Here is a 15,268-nt window from a genome sequence, read left to right on the forward strand (position 1 = left end):
TTTAAATGACACACACATGCGACTATCTTTGGTTCACTTTTGGAGGTCTCCCCCTCCTTCAAGTTTTATGGGGAAGTTTCTAGTTTCTCTCTCACAGTTGAACTGCATTGGAAAGGAAGAGAAGGAGACAGTGTGGACTCAGAAGAGGGTCCACATTTACTGTTTGCTACACACAGGGCTAGGGCAGGGGTTTTACAGCATCACATCATCTGTGACCCACGATATCATCTACCCCCAATCCACAAAAAGCAAAGCTTAGGTCACGTCCATTGCCACACATCTGGCAAGGACCAGAGACAGAATTCACTCTACGTCTGTTTGGCCTCAAATCTCTGCTCATTCATCTGAAGCTCACTGCCTTCAATCAGAATAGCTGCTGATATCCTGCAGCTCAGCAAATCTGGGGAAGATGATAATCAGAAGTGCCTTTGCACCCAATGGGAATTCTGCCAAGAGTGGGCTGAGTGTTGAGAGACTTCTGTTCCTACACTGACTCTGTCCAAGATATCAGCTGACTTTGAATGATTTGCATTCCTGCCCAGAGCAGTAGCATCTGGGACTAGTGCTTGCAAAAGGTCTTTCCTGCCATTAACCTCTGACTCCCTCAACATTCATTTATACAAGGGCACTTTAAAAAGTTTATGGAAAGTAGAACTAAAAGTTAAGTTACTTGGTGCATAAAATTGGAATCTTCTTTTAAAAGTTTGTAAAAATATGTATTATGAAACAATTATTCATGAATTAAAGAATTTTTTGCACCAAAATAAAAATCTTCTAATTTCCTTTTCCCATGATCATTCCTAAGCACCCTGATATATGCGTAAGTAATGCTTTCAGCAAGCCAGTACTGGGGCCATGCTGCATCTGATTGGCTCATCAATTTATTCCGCTGCAATAGAAAACAACATTCTTCGAACAGTCCCCTGTGAGTACTTCACTTAGAACTACTGATAAGGAGCATTGCATTCACCATGACACTGTTTACCAGCCAAAAACAATGGGTACAGGGCCTAATTAAATAAGCAATGTACAATCCCATGAAATATCAGGCACACGGAAAAAAGGAATAGGGAACTGATCCAACATTTGCTGCACTGGGCTTCCAAAACACCTCATTCTTAGGTTTTCCTCCTGCACCATTGGCTACCTCATCTCAGTCTCATTTGTTGATCTTTCCTTCTTTTCCCAGCCTCTAAATGGCAAAAAAAAAAAAAAAAAAAAAAAAAAAAAAGTCAGTCTTTCGGCTGCCTTCTCTCTGCATTCTCTCTCTGTACTCAATCCCGGGGTCCAGAGTTCAGCATATCATCTGATGACACCCAGATTCCTATCTCAAGCCCAAACCTAAGCCATGCCCCCTAAACATCCTGTTGATTTCTGAATACTGGCAAACAAGATAGACATTCTGAGTGCAACAGACCCAGACCAGAAAATGGCAATGCCATCACTCTAGCTCCTCCTACCCCTGACCCCTCATTTTTGTGGCTACAACACATCTACCAGTCGCACTGGCCAAAAGCCCTGAAGTCATTTTGATTCCTTTCTCTCTCATTCCACCCCTATTCTGAAGGCTCTACTTCCCCTCTGAACCAAGCCACCGTCACCTGCTTCCTGATTCTAGCAGTAGCCACCTGTTTCCCTCCGTTCCACTCTGCTCCTTCACAATGGCTTCATGTGTCACTGAGAATAAAAGTCAAACTGCTCTCCACACTGGCAGGGCCTCCTGGGGCTCTGTTCTTGCTTGAGTCTATGACCTCCTGTCCCACCACAGCCCCATCTCAGCACATTGGCCTCTCTCCTGTACCTCTAATGTGCCCAGCACTTTCCTACCTGGGGGCCTTAGTCCATGTCATCACTCTCACCTGCCAAACTCCCCTACTTGCTTTTGGCCTGTGTTACTCCTGTCTTTTATGCCATCCCCCAAGCTGTCTTCCCCGATCTTATCTGAAAGAATCCCCATCACTTCAATCCCCATACTGTTTCTAGTTTGCCTCACAGCATTTTTCACTACCAGGCATTACATTTCATAATCATCATTTACTTGTTTGTTTGCTGGTGTTGTCACTAGAATGTAGAGAGGGCCAAGATCTTGCCTTGCTTTTCCACTGCTGTATTCTCAATGCTGAAAGCAGTCATTGCCTGGCTGTTAATAGGCACTCAAATATTTGTCAAAATGATCAATAAATAAGCGTGCTGTTACAGAACAGAAATCATAAAAGGCTGTTGCCTCTGGGAATGGAGATCAATGGGCAAGCAAGAAGGAAACTATTTTTCAATGATAATTTTTGTACTATTTGAATTACTGCTATGGGTATGGAGTACATTTACAATTTAAAAAAAAAAAAACCTCCATTTATCTGGTCACTTGTGTTGTTCTAATTATAGTTGACTCCTACATTTTTCTTCAACCTCCCCTAGTATCTATCAGGGTCCTTGAACTTTTCCAGTTGAGTTGGACTTCGCTGAATGGGAAACTCCACATCTTGAAGGGTTCCCTCTCCAGGGGGGAGGTTCCCCATCCCCAAGACCAAAGACGAGGGTTTGATTTCTCGAGTCCTCCTCCTAAGGTCACATACTTGACAATTCTGATGGGTTCTTCTGTAGAAGAACACTTCTCCACTCCCCTCCCAAGGAAGCCAGGAGCATTGCTGTCCCCAGGTTAGCATCTCCCTCTGTCCCAATGGCTTGCAGCTGTTCCAGACCTTCAGGCAGCCAATTCCAGGTTGCACCACTCTCATCATCGTGGGTCATTTGCTCGGACAACACTATAAAGGACAGCTAGAATGTGGCTTCCTGCGGGAGGAAAAAAGGGCCATTTCCTGCCCCACTGCTTGTTCCTGGCCTAGCTCCATAGAATTTAAGAACCAAAGACACAGTTGTCTTGTTTCACAGATGAGGACACAGAAGCCTAAAGAGCGAAGGACTTGTCCAAGGTTAGACAGTGAATTCATGAAGGTACCAGGGCTGAAACTCAGAGCCCAGATTCCTAGTTCCAAGCTTTTTCCAGTGAAATCTCCCATCATTCTCCCATCAATCCTAAATCCAGCCCAATTAGCTCCAAACATAGATTTTTGGGAGGGCGGGAAGAGAGTTTAGGGGGGCTCAAGGAAGAAGAGGGAGGAGTTTACAATAGGTCAGCTTCTGGTCTCTGAGGCACACTGCCCTCTCATGGATTTGACAAGTGCTTGGGGTCAGCCCATGAACACTCTTGACATTTTAAGGACACCCCAGAAATCTCCCTGGACCTCCTTTGCAGACCTCAGCACACACACATACGTTTCCTTCTTGGTCTTCACAATTCGGTGTACTAGAACCTGACTCTGGAAACCTCTTTCCTTTAAAAAAAAGAAAATACCATGGAGGGGAAGGGTAGTAATTGTAAAAGCAGAAATAATATAATTAAACAAACCAACTCTTCTCTTTGATAAGGAATGATCATAGATAAGAATGCTTAAGAAAACACCAACAGGGTCCAGCATTGTGGTGCAGCAGTTTAAACTGCAATTTGTGATTCCAGCATCCCATATTGGAGTGCTGGATCCATTCTGCTTCCTGTTAATGCACCTGGGAAGGCATCAGAAGGTAGCCTAAGCTCTGAGGCCTTGCTACCCACGATAGACACATGGATGCAGTCCCTGGCTCCTGGTTTCAGCCAGGCCCAGGCCTGGCTCTTGCACCATTTGGGGAGTGAAGCAGGGGATGGAAGTGCTCTCTCTCTCCCTCTCTCTCTCTTGTTCTCACTCTCACTCTCTCTCGTTCTTTCAAATAAATACATCTTTAAAAAAAAAAATGAAGACATCAAAGGGACAGGCATTCAATGCAGTAGTTAAAATCCCACTGGGTCACCCGCATCCCTAATTGGAGTGTCTGAGTTCCTGGCCCTGTTCCTGATTCCACTCCCTGCTGATGCACACCATGGGAAGCAGTGGAAGATGTGTCAAGTACCTGGGTCCCAGCAAATAGGAGATCTTTTTTTTCCCTCTCACTCCACCTCTCTCTGACTTCCTCTCTCCCTCTGCCTTTGTCTTTGAAAAAAATACCAAAAAAAAAAAAAAGACACCAAAGACATGAGATTACATTTTAAATAAATTTAGTCATTAAAGATTACATACTCATACACTTCTTTCCTAGTGGAAATGGGTGACAAGATTTGGGAAGGATAGATCTGATGGGGAGAGAATTAAGAGGCAGCTTTAGGTGTATCCTCCCTACAGCACCCCAAAAAATTTTATTGGCAGTTCTATGTTCATTGCAGGAGGCGATGGTCTTCTATGGTCTGGTGTTGTGTGCAGAGAGATTGTCTGAGTCTTATGTGCTTTGTGTGGTAGAGCTGAATGTCTGTACACATCTGTGTCCCAGCCTCATCCACATGGAGGGTCCAGGAACCTTACCAACCAATCAGCCACACTTAGAATCACAGAGAGCTGGGCAGCTTCTCTCTGGAGGAGAGCCTTAGCTAGGCAGCTCTTTGGGGACTCTTCTACAATTATCTTCCACCTCTGGCAGGGCCCAGTAACTAATAGCAAACCATATTTTAACTCACCAATAAACTAGTAATTATTGCTGCATTGGCTATTTCTTTGGAGAGCCATACACTATCATTATTTTTATTACTATTATATATTTTATTAAAGACTCATAACCAAACAAAATTACAAAAAAATAGTTTTTTCATCTTATTTTGCTGAGTGCTTTCTTACATGCCCTACTAATCACATGGCCCAAATATCTTGTTTAATGTTTAAAACAACCTTGGTAATCTACTATGATTATTCCTATTTTACAGATAACAAAACTATAGAGAAGTTCAGTAAGTTTCCAAGTCATATAGTCAGCTGGGAAGTCAGGTCCACTCTGTTTTAACAACCAAGTTACATGACTTCTCATTATTAAGTAATTAGAGCATTTATAGGATACTATAGGCACCATTAGGAAAGTAATTCTAAAGACTCTAACTTTGGGCTTTCTAACAGTTAACCAAGGAGTCATGATAAACCCTAGGTTTGGCTTCTTACTGCTGCTGCTGGGTTCTTGCAGAAGATCAGCCTTCAATGGGAATTTGTGGAACTTTTATAGGCACTGTTACCAATGAGATCTGGGTCAGAAAATTCACTCTCTTACAAACCTTTATGACTTCATAACACATACTATTAACTGGCCATATGATGCCATTGGTTTAATTTCCTGCAACAAGTGTGATTTGGAAAACACATGAGCTAGACATGATATGAATATACAAATAAATAAAATCAATGCCCTGGACCCCAAGAGCTCATAGTCTAGTGGGAGAAATGTATAATTATGGGACACTATGATGAATATTGTCTTAAAAGTACAAAGTCTATGAAATTTTAGGATAGTTCTGTTTTGAGGGATCCAAGAAGGTCTAGAATCTGAATTAGATAGCAGTTTAAACTGGGTCTTAAAGGGTGAACAAGAACTTAGAAAGCCAACAGAGTATAAGAAAGGGCAACAAGTGCCATGGTGGCTGGTTGGTAACCAGTGAGTTTGGGAAGGAAGGCTCAGTCTAGATCCTAAAAGGCCTAGAATATTTCCTGTTAAGAAGATTTGACATCTGTCACGGTGGCATCGCGGGTAAAGCCACTGCCTACAATGCTGGCATCCAATATGGGTGCTAGTTCATGTCCCAGCTGCTCTACTTCCAATCTAGCTCCTTTATAAGGGCCTGTGAAAGGCAGCAGAGGATGGCCTGAGTGTTTGGGCCCCTGCCACCCACGTGGGAGACCTGGAAGAAGCTCCTAGCTCCTGGCTTCAGCCTGGCACAACTCTGGCAGTTGTGGCCACCTGAAGAGCAAACCAACAAAAGGATGATCAATCTCTCTTTCCTATCCCTCTTTTTGCAACTCTTTCAAATGGATAAATAAATCTTTAAAAAGGAAGAAGGAGGAAGAGGAGGAGGTTGGGCATCATCTTTACACAAGACGATGATGAGCCATCAAAAGCAGCTGAGCAGACTAGGGCAACCAGAAAGCTTTTCTGACAAAGAGAGATCTCTTGGGATCTTGAGTGGCCAACAGATGAATAGGTATCTGGGTCTGGGCAGATTTGATGGCCCTGAATATTTAATTAAATGAATTTCCTAAACACAGAAAGTATGCTACATTTTAATGTGTTTCTCTCTCTTTCAGTTTCTCTATGGCAACTAATCTTAATTATCTCAGAACTCTGAGCTTAAGAAGATATCTCCCCTGTTTATCTTCAGAGGGAACAAGTCAAGAGTTTACTCTGAGTATTAAATGTGCATTTTTATAGGTTTAGGGCTTAATTAAATAGCATTGAAATCCATATGCAGGTTACTGAAAGTGTAAGTACCTGGAATGATGGTGGAAAAAATATTTAGGAAGTTGCATTACTATTAAAAGAACAGAAAAGTCCTGTTAAAACAACTCACTGTACCGAGGTTCTGTTAACTATGGATAAATTCATGTCCCTCAGGGTCTTGCAGCATTTTTCTTCATTACAAAGGAAATCTGTGGAGCAATATGATCCAGTCCACACCCTCATCCCTCCTGCCACCTCCTCATCCACCACACCACACACATAGGCATGTGCCTGCCACCCAACATCAGCATCATAGCCAGTGCTACCACAGTGCTATATGGCAACATAGCCAGTACCACCATGCTGGTGTATGACATCATAGCCAGTACCACCACGCTGGTGTATGACATCATAACCAGTGCCACCACGCTGGTGTATGACATCATAGCCAGTACCACCACGCTGGTGTATGACATCATAGCCAGTGCCGCCACGCTGGTGTATGACATCATAACCAGTGCCGCCACACTGGTGTATGACATCATAACCAGTACTGCCACACTGGTGTATGACATCATAGCCAGTACTGCCACACTGGTGTATGACATCATAGCCAGTGCCACCACGCTGGTGTATGACATCATAGCCAGTACTGCCACACTGGTGTATGGTATCCCAAAAGTTTACAAACATGTCAACTCCAAAGCACAGTAATTTCGGGTAAGTACCCAGGATAGCAGGGCAACTGAAAAAGTAAACAGACCTACTGAAGTGAAACAAAAGGAGCAAATCTGCTCCAAGATCACCGCTGGTGGGATCTGGAGTGAGGCAGGAGACCGCTGAGGCTTGGCACAAGCTTGGGACAGCATTTATGTAAAAGAATTCCCGTGCCGGCACCATGGTTCACTAGGCTAATCCTCCGCCTGTGGCACCGGCACCACAGGTTCTAGTCCCGGTTGGGGCGCCAGATTCTGTCCTGGTTGCTCCTCTTCCAGGCCAGCTCTCTGCTGTGGCCCAGGAGGGCAGTGGACGATGGCCCAGGTCCTTGGGCCCTGCACCCGCATGGGAGACCAGGAGGAAGCGCCTGGCTCCTGGCTTTGGATCGGCACAGCGCGCCGGCCATAGCAGCCTTTGGGGGGTGAACCAACGGAAAAAGGAAGACCTTTCTCTCTGTCTCTCCCTCTCACTGTCTAACTCTGCCTGTCAAAAAAAAAAAAAAAAGAATTCCTGTGGGAGACATCTGACTCGGGCAGATTAAACTGCCAGGTGAGAAGTCCACATCCCATAGCAGAGTACCTGGCTGGCATCCTGGCTCTGGTCTCCATTCCAGCTTCCTGCTAATGTGCGCCCTGGGAGGCTGGTGGTGGTGGCTCAAGTACTTGTGCCCTGCCACCCACATCAGGGACCCTGAGGACCCTGAGTTCCAGGCACCTGGCTTCCACCTGGCCCAGCCCTGGCTGTTGCAGGCATTTGGAGAGTGAACCAAAAGATGGGTGCTCTCTCTTCTCTTTCATTCTCTCTCTGCCTTTCAAGTAAATAAACATTAAAAAAAGTTGCTGAGTTGGGACCAGACTTACACATGGGGACCAGATGAGGAAACAGAACCCCACCAGGCAGGAAGCCAGGCAGACCATGGTGCTGTCCCAAAGACTTTCTTAGCACTAAAAGCCTGACAAAGGGACAATAACCATAGGAAAGACATTTAGGAGGTAGTGTGTTTAGCAGCAAAGTGTGCCTCCTCTGGAGACAAAAAGACGGGTCCACATGCCAGCTCTGTGGTTCAATAAGTGTGAGAAAGTTACTAAACCTTGCATTCCATTAACAACTCTTAGTGCAAGGTAGTGTTGTGAGAACCACGTAAGAGATAGTGAATGTTAAGTGCTTAGTGTCATGGTTGGCACTCGGTGAGACTCAAGAAGAGTGAGCTATGACAGGTCAAACTCAATAAGCCCCAAAACAAAATCATTATCTGTCCTTGCAAACCTATTTCTTCTGCATCTGTATTTTCCATCTACCTGATTTCACCCACTGACCACAATCAGGAGCCATTCTCAGTTCCATTCACACACCATCTGCCTTCTGCTTTCCTGTGCCATCATCATCATCACAGCTAACGTTCCTGTGTTCTTGTGTGTGTGTGTGTGTGCATTCTTTTAAGATTTATTTATTTACTTGAGAAGCAGAGTTACATAAAGAGAGAGGGAGAGACAGAGAGAGATCTTCCATTTGCTGGTTTACTTCCCAAATGGCTGCAACAGCTGGAGCTGGGCCTATCCGAAGCCAGGAGCCAGGAGTTTCTTCCAGTTCTCCCATTGGGGTGCAGGAGCCCAAGCTCTTGGGCCACCTTCTTCTGCATTCCCAGGTCATCAGCAGGGACCTGGATTAGAGGTGGAGCAGCCTGGGGGCCAGTGCTTGGTGCCCCAGCCTACAGCACTGGCATTCCATATGAATGCCTGTTTGAGTCCCGGCTACTCCACTTCCAATACAGCTCTCTGCTAATGCACCTGGGAAAGCACTGGAGGATGGCACCCATGTGGGAGACCAGGAAAAAGCTCCTGGTTCCTGGCTTCGGAAAGACTTTGCTCTGGCTGTTGCAGCCATTTGGGGAGTAAACTAGCAGATGGAAGACCTCTGTGTGTGTGTGTGCCTGTGTGTGTGTCTCTACCTCTCTGTGTAACTCGGTCTTTCAAATAAATAAAATAAACCTTTGAAAAAGAAGAAGAAGTGGAGCACCTGAGACTTGAACTGGCACCCATATGGGATGCCGGCACCACAGGTGGATGCTTAACCTCCTACACCACAGTGCTGGCTCCATTTCTGTGTTCTTAAGATGGTACACCAAGCACTTCAGACGATGGCCTTCTTCAACCAGGCAGGAAAACCCTTACCAGGTTGTCACTATCATCATCTCCATTTTCCACTGAGCAAAATGAGAGATAGGTTGAGAAACTTCTGTAAGGTCCTCTAGCTATTAAGTAAGAGCACCAAGATCTTACAGATTGTCTGAGCCCAAAACCTATGTGCTTAACATTGCACTCCATCACTCCCCAATCAAGCTCCTGAACCCTCTGGATTCTCCTTTGGCTCAGTCCCCCATGACCACCATCCTCTAGGATCAATGCACAGGTGACACAATGGGTTGTAGGATGATGCTTCAGGGTAATTGTGGGGAGCTCTGAATGCCAGGCTCATGGGAAATTTGGCCAAAGAGGTCTGAACCTGAGAAGGGATGTCACTGAGTGGGGAACAGCTCCATCAGGGAGGGTGGGCAGGAGGCTCAGAGACCAGGAATGAGATGAGCACCCCAGTCTAAGTGCAAGGTGCCAAGGGCATGAAATGAGGGAGCAGGAGTGGGAATGAAAAAGAAAGGCTGGATGTGACAGACGTTACCTCACCAGGCACAAATACTCCCAAGGCTGGAACTTGGTTTAATAATTCTGTTACTAGGGCAACAGCAAAGAAAGAACCTGTCTCAGAGAAGAACCCAGAACGGCCCCAAGAAGCATGGGGTCTTGAAGCTGGAAAACAGAGTCGAAGACAAGTAACGAGGACTTCACATGGGCATTTTCTAACCTTTCACCTTTCACTATTTGGGGAGTAGAGACATTTGAAACAGGCTTCCCGGAAAGGAAGATAAAAAGACCCAGGAAGAAGAAGCTATTTGAGCCCCATGACAGATGAGCAACCCTGCCTCTGATACTTGGGCTAATCTAAGGACACTCAAACAGGGGCGGGGAATGCCTTCCCTACATCTATCATCTTGACGGTTCTTATGGAGAAGAATTCAGATGGACAACAGGCCTGGTAATGGAAGCAAATGCATTTGTCCCAAAGTTGACCAGGTATTTATGCCCAGTGGACCAGTTGCTTAGCTGTCTGCTTCCCTCCAACTTGCCACTATGGAAACCATGGCCAGTCCTTGAAGGTAACTTTCTCAGCCTGTCCAGGAGGGGCTTAGCCACGGGAGTAGATTCAGGAACCGTAGATGAGAAGTACTATCCACTTTTACCAAGATCTACAGTACAGTGAGCATTCTCCCTGTAAACACTCTGAGACTCACTCCATTCATCCTTTAGTCTTTTCAGGAATATTGCAATAAGATAACTTTGTCACTGAATTTGTCTGACAGCCATCCCATCAAGAAAAGGAGCAGCCTTTCAAAAACATTAGGAATACATTGAGGCTTAGAGACTGTCTCACCAGCCTCAGAATTTATTTTTTATTTGACAGATAGCGTTAGACAGTGAGAGAGACAGAGAAAGGTCTTTCTTCCATTGATTCACCCCCCAAATGGCTGCTAAGGCCAGAGCTACACCGATCCAAAGCCAGGAGCCAGGTGCTTCTTCCTGGTCTCCCATGCGAGTGCAGCGACCCAAGCACTTGGGCCATCCTCCACTGCCCTCCCGGGCCACAGCAGAGAGCTGGACTGGAAGAAGAGCAATTGGGACTAGAACCGGTGCCCATATGGGATGCCAGTGCTGCAGGCAGATGATTAACCAAGTAAGCCACAGTGTGGGCCCAGCCTCAGGATTAATGCTACCCTTTTCAACTTCCAAACCAAATGCCAAGCTGCCCCCTCTCTATGTAACACCAAATAGAGAAAATTCTAACATCAGTCTTTTAACACTTGTATTCAAGGTTCTCACCTTAAATATCACATATTTTCTTGATAATCTATGAGAATACTAGAAGAGAGACAGGACTCAATTTCCTTCAGTCCTCCCCCAAGCTATGACCTCACAAGCCGATATGAGGTATAGATCCTGCCTAAGGGACCACCCAAAGGTCTTCATTGCCTTAGAATTCCAGTTTTGAATATTGCTTTGAAGAGCAGAGTGGAGATGAGAGGGCACCCCAGTTACAGAGAGATTTCCACCAGGGTGACCATGTACTGTCAGGGCAGAAGTTTGCTCAGTGGTCACAGCATGTTCTATATCACCTGGGAAAGAAGTCACCCTACTGGTGTGGCTATATAGGGAATTCAAATCACCCCAGGCATTGATGGATAGACTCCTGCTCACTCTGCCACTAATTTTCTGAATGAGCTTGGGAAAGTTGTTTTTCCTTTTAGTTTTCTCACCTCAAAATTAGACTGAACAATCTCAAAGGTTAACGTAAGAATTTAAAGCCTGAGAAATGTCATAGCCTGAAAGACAAGAACCTCCAAAGTATAACCAGATCATGTTCAGAAAGCACACACACAGGGGTTTGATGCAGTCTGAAGTCAAGATGCCATTTTGTGCTAAGAAGGGGACAATTTAGTCCATGGAGCCAATAAAAGTGATAAGGTTTGTAAAGCACGTGCATATGATGCAATGATACCACTCAGTAGCTAAGGGTTTATCCTCAGAAGCAAAACTTCCTAGACCAACTCATCACCCACCAGCTCTGAGACTTGGGCAAAGGGCACCTCTTAGAGATCCTGTTTCTTCATTCATGGGACGAGAGTCACACTATGTGACTGGGTTGCCTGACCAAGAGCAAATAGATGGTAGATGTCACGGACCTTAAATTACATGCAATCTTTGTTACATACCCAGAAGAGCAATCATCAGCTCTGTCTTACCAAAGAAAATAATATTCACAGATGCTGTACCCCCTTCAGTCACCCAGTGTGAATTCTTCTCATTCCAAAGCTCACACAACAAGAGTTGTCTCTTCCATACTGAGAGCTACAAGATACCTAGAAAGGGGGCCCACGTGCTCCTAAATCAATGGGTTCTGACAGGTGTCATTGTTAGCAGCGTCACAGTCCAGTTTCAGGCATAATGACCACCACACATACACACCAGCCATGGACAGTTGTATACAAATTGGGTGTAAGCTAGAAACATGATCCAATTCCTCCCGTAAAAAATAGAATGTGATTTCCAAGCTTCCCCTTGGATTCCTCTGCATAATGAATGCTGCAGAAATGCACAATGTGAATGAAGCCTGAAAACAAAGGCTTCCGTTCCCTGGGGAATGGAACAAATTGGAGTGCTCTCCTCTGGCCTTTCCTGTGTAAGGGTCCAGTCTCCCAAGGGGGAACTCCAGCTGCCTGAAGGGAAAAGATAAAAATAGTCTACACCAGCTGGTACCTAAAACAGATCCCTGTGCATACACAGACAGCTACATACGCACATATTTGGCCGTTAGGCCTCAACCTTCCTGGCCTATTTTGGAACCTAGGCTGACATTCTTGTTCATTTTCATCTGCTCTCTATGAGACTCACCCCAAGTTCCACACGTGCTGCAATGAATTTCTTGAAGAGAATCAAAGCAATGTCAAAAGTCTGAAATGAACTGGCTGCCAACAGCAGCTCCTGCACCAAAGATTCTGAAATGTTAACATTCTTTAGATCTGAATCCACTATATCCCCTGCCTGGGATGCAAAACAAAGTAAGCAGTGTATGTGTAACTTAGGTTGCTAACCACACACAAGTCTGCCTTGAGCATGTGACAACTTCAAGCTTAAAGTTTTAATTGATATGTGGTAATTGAACGTATTTACATGGTGTGTAGTGCAGTATTTGAATACAGGTATACTATGAATAGTGATCAGATCAAGGCCTATCACCTCAGACATTTGTAATTGCATTGAGAGCATTCCAAATCCTGTTAGCTACTCTGAAATATTCCACTGTGGTCATCCACAGTGATCCTAGTGTGCTACAGAGAGAAGTCACGCCTCCTATTCAGTTGCACTCCTGTACCCATTAGCCATCTTCTCTCCATCCCTCCCTCCTCCACACCCTTCCCACTTTGTGGTTTCTAATTTAATGACAAGGCACATGCATTCCGTTTTTCTATTTCTCTCCTGGGCACATAAAAGTGTACCAAAATTAAATTTCCCTTAGCACTTGTACCTAGGCACTGGAGTGGAATGTTTACCAATTAACCTTTAAGGACCACTTACACTGTGCAAGTCCTGCCTAATTGTTTCACTCTCTGGCTCTGCTCTTTGAGTCTTGAAGCTGCAAGCTTTTGTACTCTCCCTTCACAGATGAATCGTGATGCCCTTAGAGAGCATCCGTCTTGTTTTACAGAAAGGAGGAAACTCCAGCATCTTGGCCATGTCCACTTGGTCCTATGTTGTCCTGCACTTTCCTTTTATGTTACTAGGGTCAGTGCCCACCTGTCTTTTGGATCAGCAGAGAGATGTTTGGAGGCATACAGGCACCTGAGAGGGATCATTAGGCTAGGAAGGCTGGGCCTTGATCAGATACTGCTAAAAATAGAAGCCTGCCCAAGACCAGACTCAGCCAGTGAGATTGCACTGATAGGAGGGGCCTCTACTGTGCTTGCCTGATACGCACCTGTCCTCCTGCAGGCTGGGCACCCCGGCCACCCGAGGGACAGAGGTAGATGATAGAACAGCTGCACTTGCTACATGTAACCCTGCTGCAGCTGAAGTCACATGAGCAGCTCTCTGGGGAGAGCGAATTCCATTTTTGTAGCTGCCCGACAAGTAAGGCCATACAGTGTGACGAGAAGGAGCAGGAAACTTGTCCTTTTGGCCCCCGAACACTCCCCCCCGCCCCACTGCTTTGCTGGGTGCTGCCCAGCACCTTCCCATTATGAAGGATTTTGGAAGTCCTAAGGTGACTTGGAAATGAGGTAGTCCACCTCCCTCAACAGGTAGATGGGAAAAATTAAGTGCAGAGAAGTTAAGCTACTCACCCAAAGGCTAAGAGTCTACTCTTTAATTTCTCAAAGTAGGGCTTGTGAAACAGTGGTATCACAAGATGTCCTTTGATTGAAACACAATTCCTGCCAAAGTTCTAAGAACAAAGAGTTTAGGAAATGCTGCATTCTCTATTCTTTGTCTGGTTTTCTTGTTCTCCAGCATCTACTTTTTCAACCTCACAATGAAAAACAAATCTTAGGGACCTGGTCTAACCTAGCAAAGCTGAAACTAGCCCATCAATGTTCAGACTTTGGGGCCAAAAAATACACAGCAACATAAAGCATAAGGAATATTCCTTGAGATTAACCATGCGTGAGGTTTTCTTCAGTGGCAATGCTCCAGAGAGTGAGACTCGTCTGAGTGGTGTCAGTCAATAACCTTGAGTATGATTTATTTATCTAAGGCTTGTCTAAGGGAGAGCACTTCTAATCTTATGACCAAACAAGTGAGACCCAGCCTGAGGCTACTGCCCTGAGAAAGTAAGTCTACATGGGGAGGCTGGAAATTAAATGAGGCAACCTGGAGATTCTGAATCTCTGAGGAACAAAGATGAGTCTGGAAGAGGGAGCGTGGCGTGAAAGAAAAGGCAGGAAGTCAGCAAAATCAGTCCATGAGCTTTGGCATTTCGGCCGGTGATCATGTCTCCTGCAAAGGAAACACACAACACAGAGCCCACTCCCAACAAAGCAGCCCAATGATGCCCCCTACTCAGGCAACACACCCTTGCCACAGCTCCCGGAGGACATGGTTCACCTTTGAGATTAATTCTGTTCTGTGGCCTTTCTGTTCCAAATTTCTCTCCTGGGCAGTTATGTAAGCTCTAAGGAGGAGCTTATTTTTTAATAGAATTTCTTTTCTAATGATGAGGGAAGGGTGGTTTCCCCTATCAATTTGATCCTGCTTCAATTAGCACAACTATCACTTGGGTCATTACCTTAAGTGTTTGAAATTTCTGCTTGAATAAGGTCACTTTCAATTTAGTAAACACCCCTAAGTCATCAGATAATTCACCGTCAGTCACCCAAGGAGTGCTGAGTAAGTCAACATAAGCATTAGCTAACTAGCCACGAATGCACTTGACTTTATTAATTTCTCTCTTGGCAGAGAAGAAAAGGAAACAAACTGTCAGAGACATTCATGCATCATTCATTCAGTAAATAGTTATTATATACCCAGTGCCCAGCACCATGCTAAGCTAAATACAGGTTCCATTATGTTAGGACTGTTATGTTATTAAAGTTTTCAAGAGTAAAATCCTATTTTCCCAGAAAGATAAAAATTTAACACCTGAAATGCTCTTTTTTCACTTCTGCCCAATG

General features: G+C 45.0%; 1 protein-coding gene across 1 annotated transcript in view; it reads right to left on the reverse strand.

Annotated features, from left to right (window-relative positions):
• The window catches only part of RXRG (retinoid X receptor gamma), a 165,005-nt gene that overhangs the window by 148,726 nt on the left and 1,011 nt on the right, over positions 1–15,268 (reverse strand). The window lies entirely within an intron of this gene.

Source organism: Lepus europaeus, chromosome 5 (assembly GCF_033115175.1).
Source record: "Lepus europaeus isolate LE1 chromosome 5, mLepTim1.pri, whole genome shotgun sequence".
Taxonomy (NCBI): Eukaryota; Metazoa; Chordata; class Mammalia; order Lagomorpha; family Leporidae; genus Lepus; species Lepus europaeus.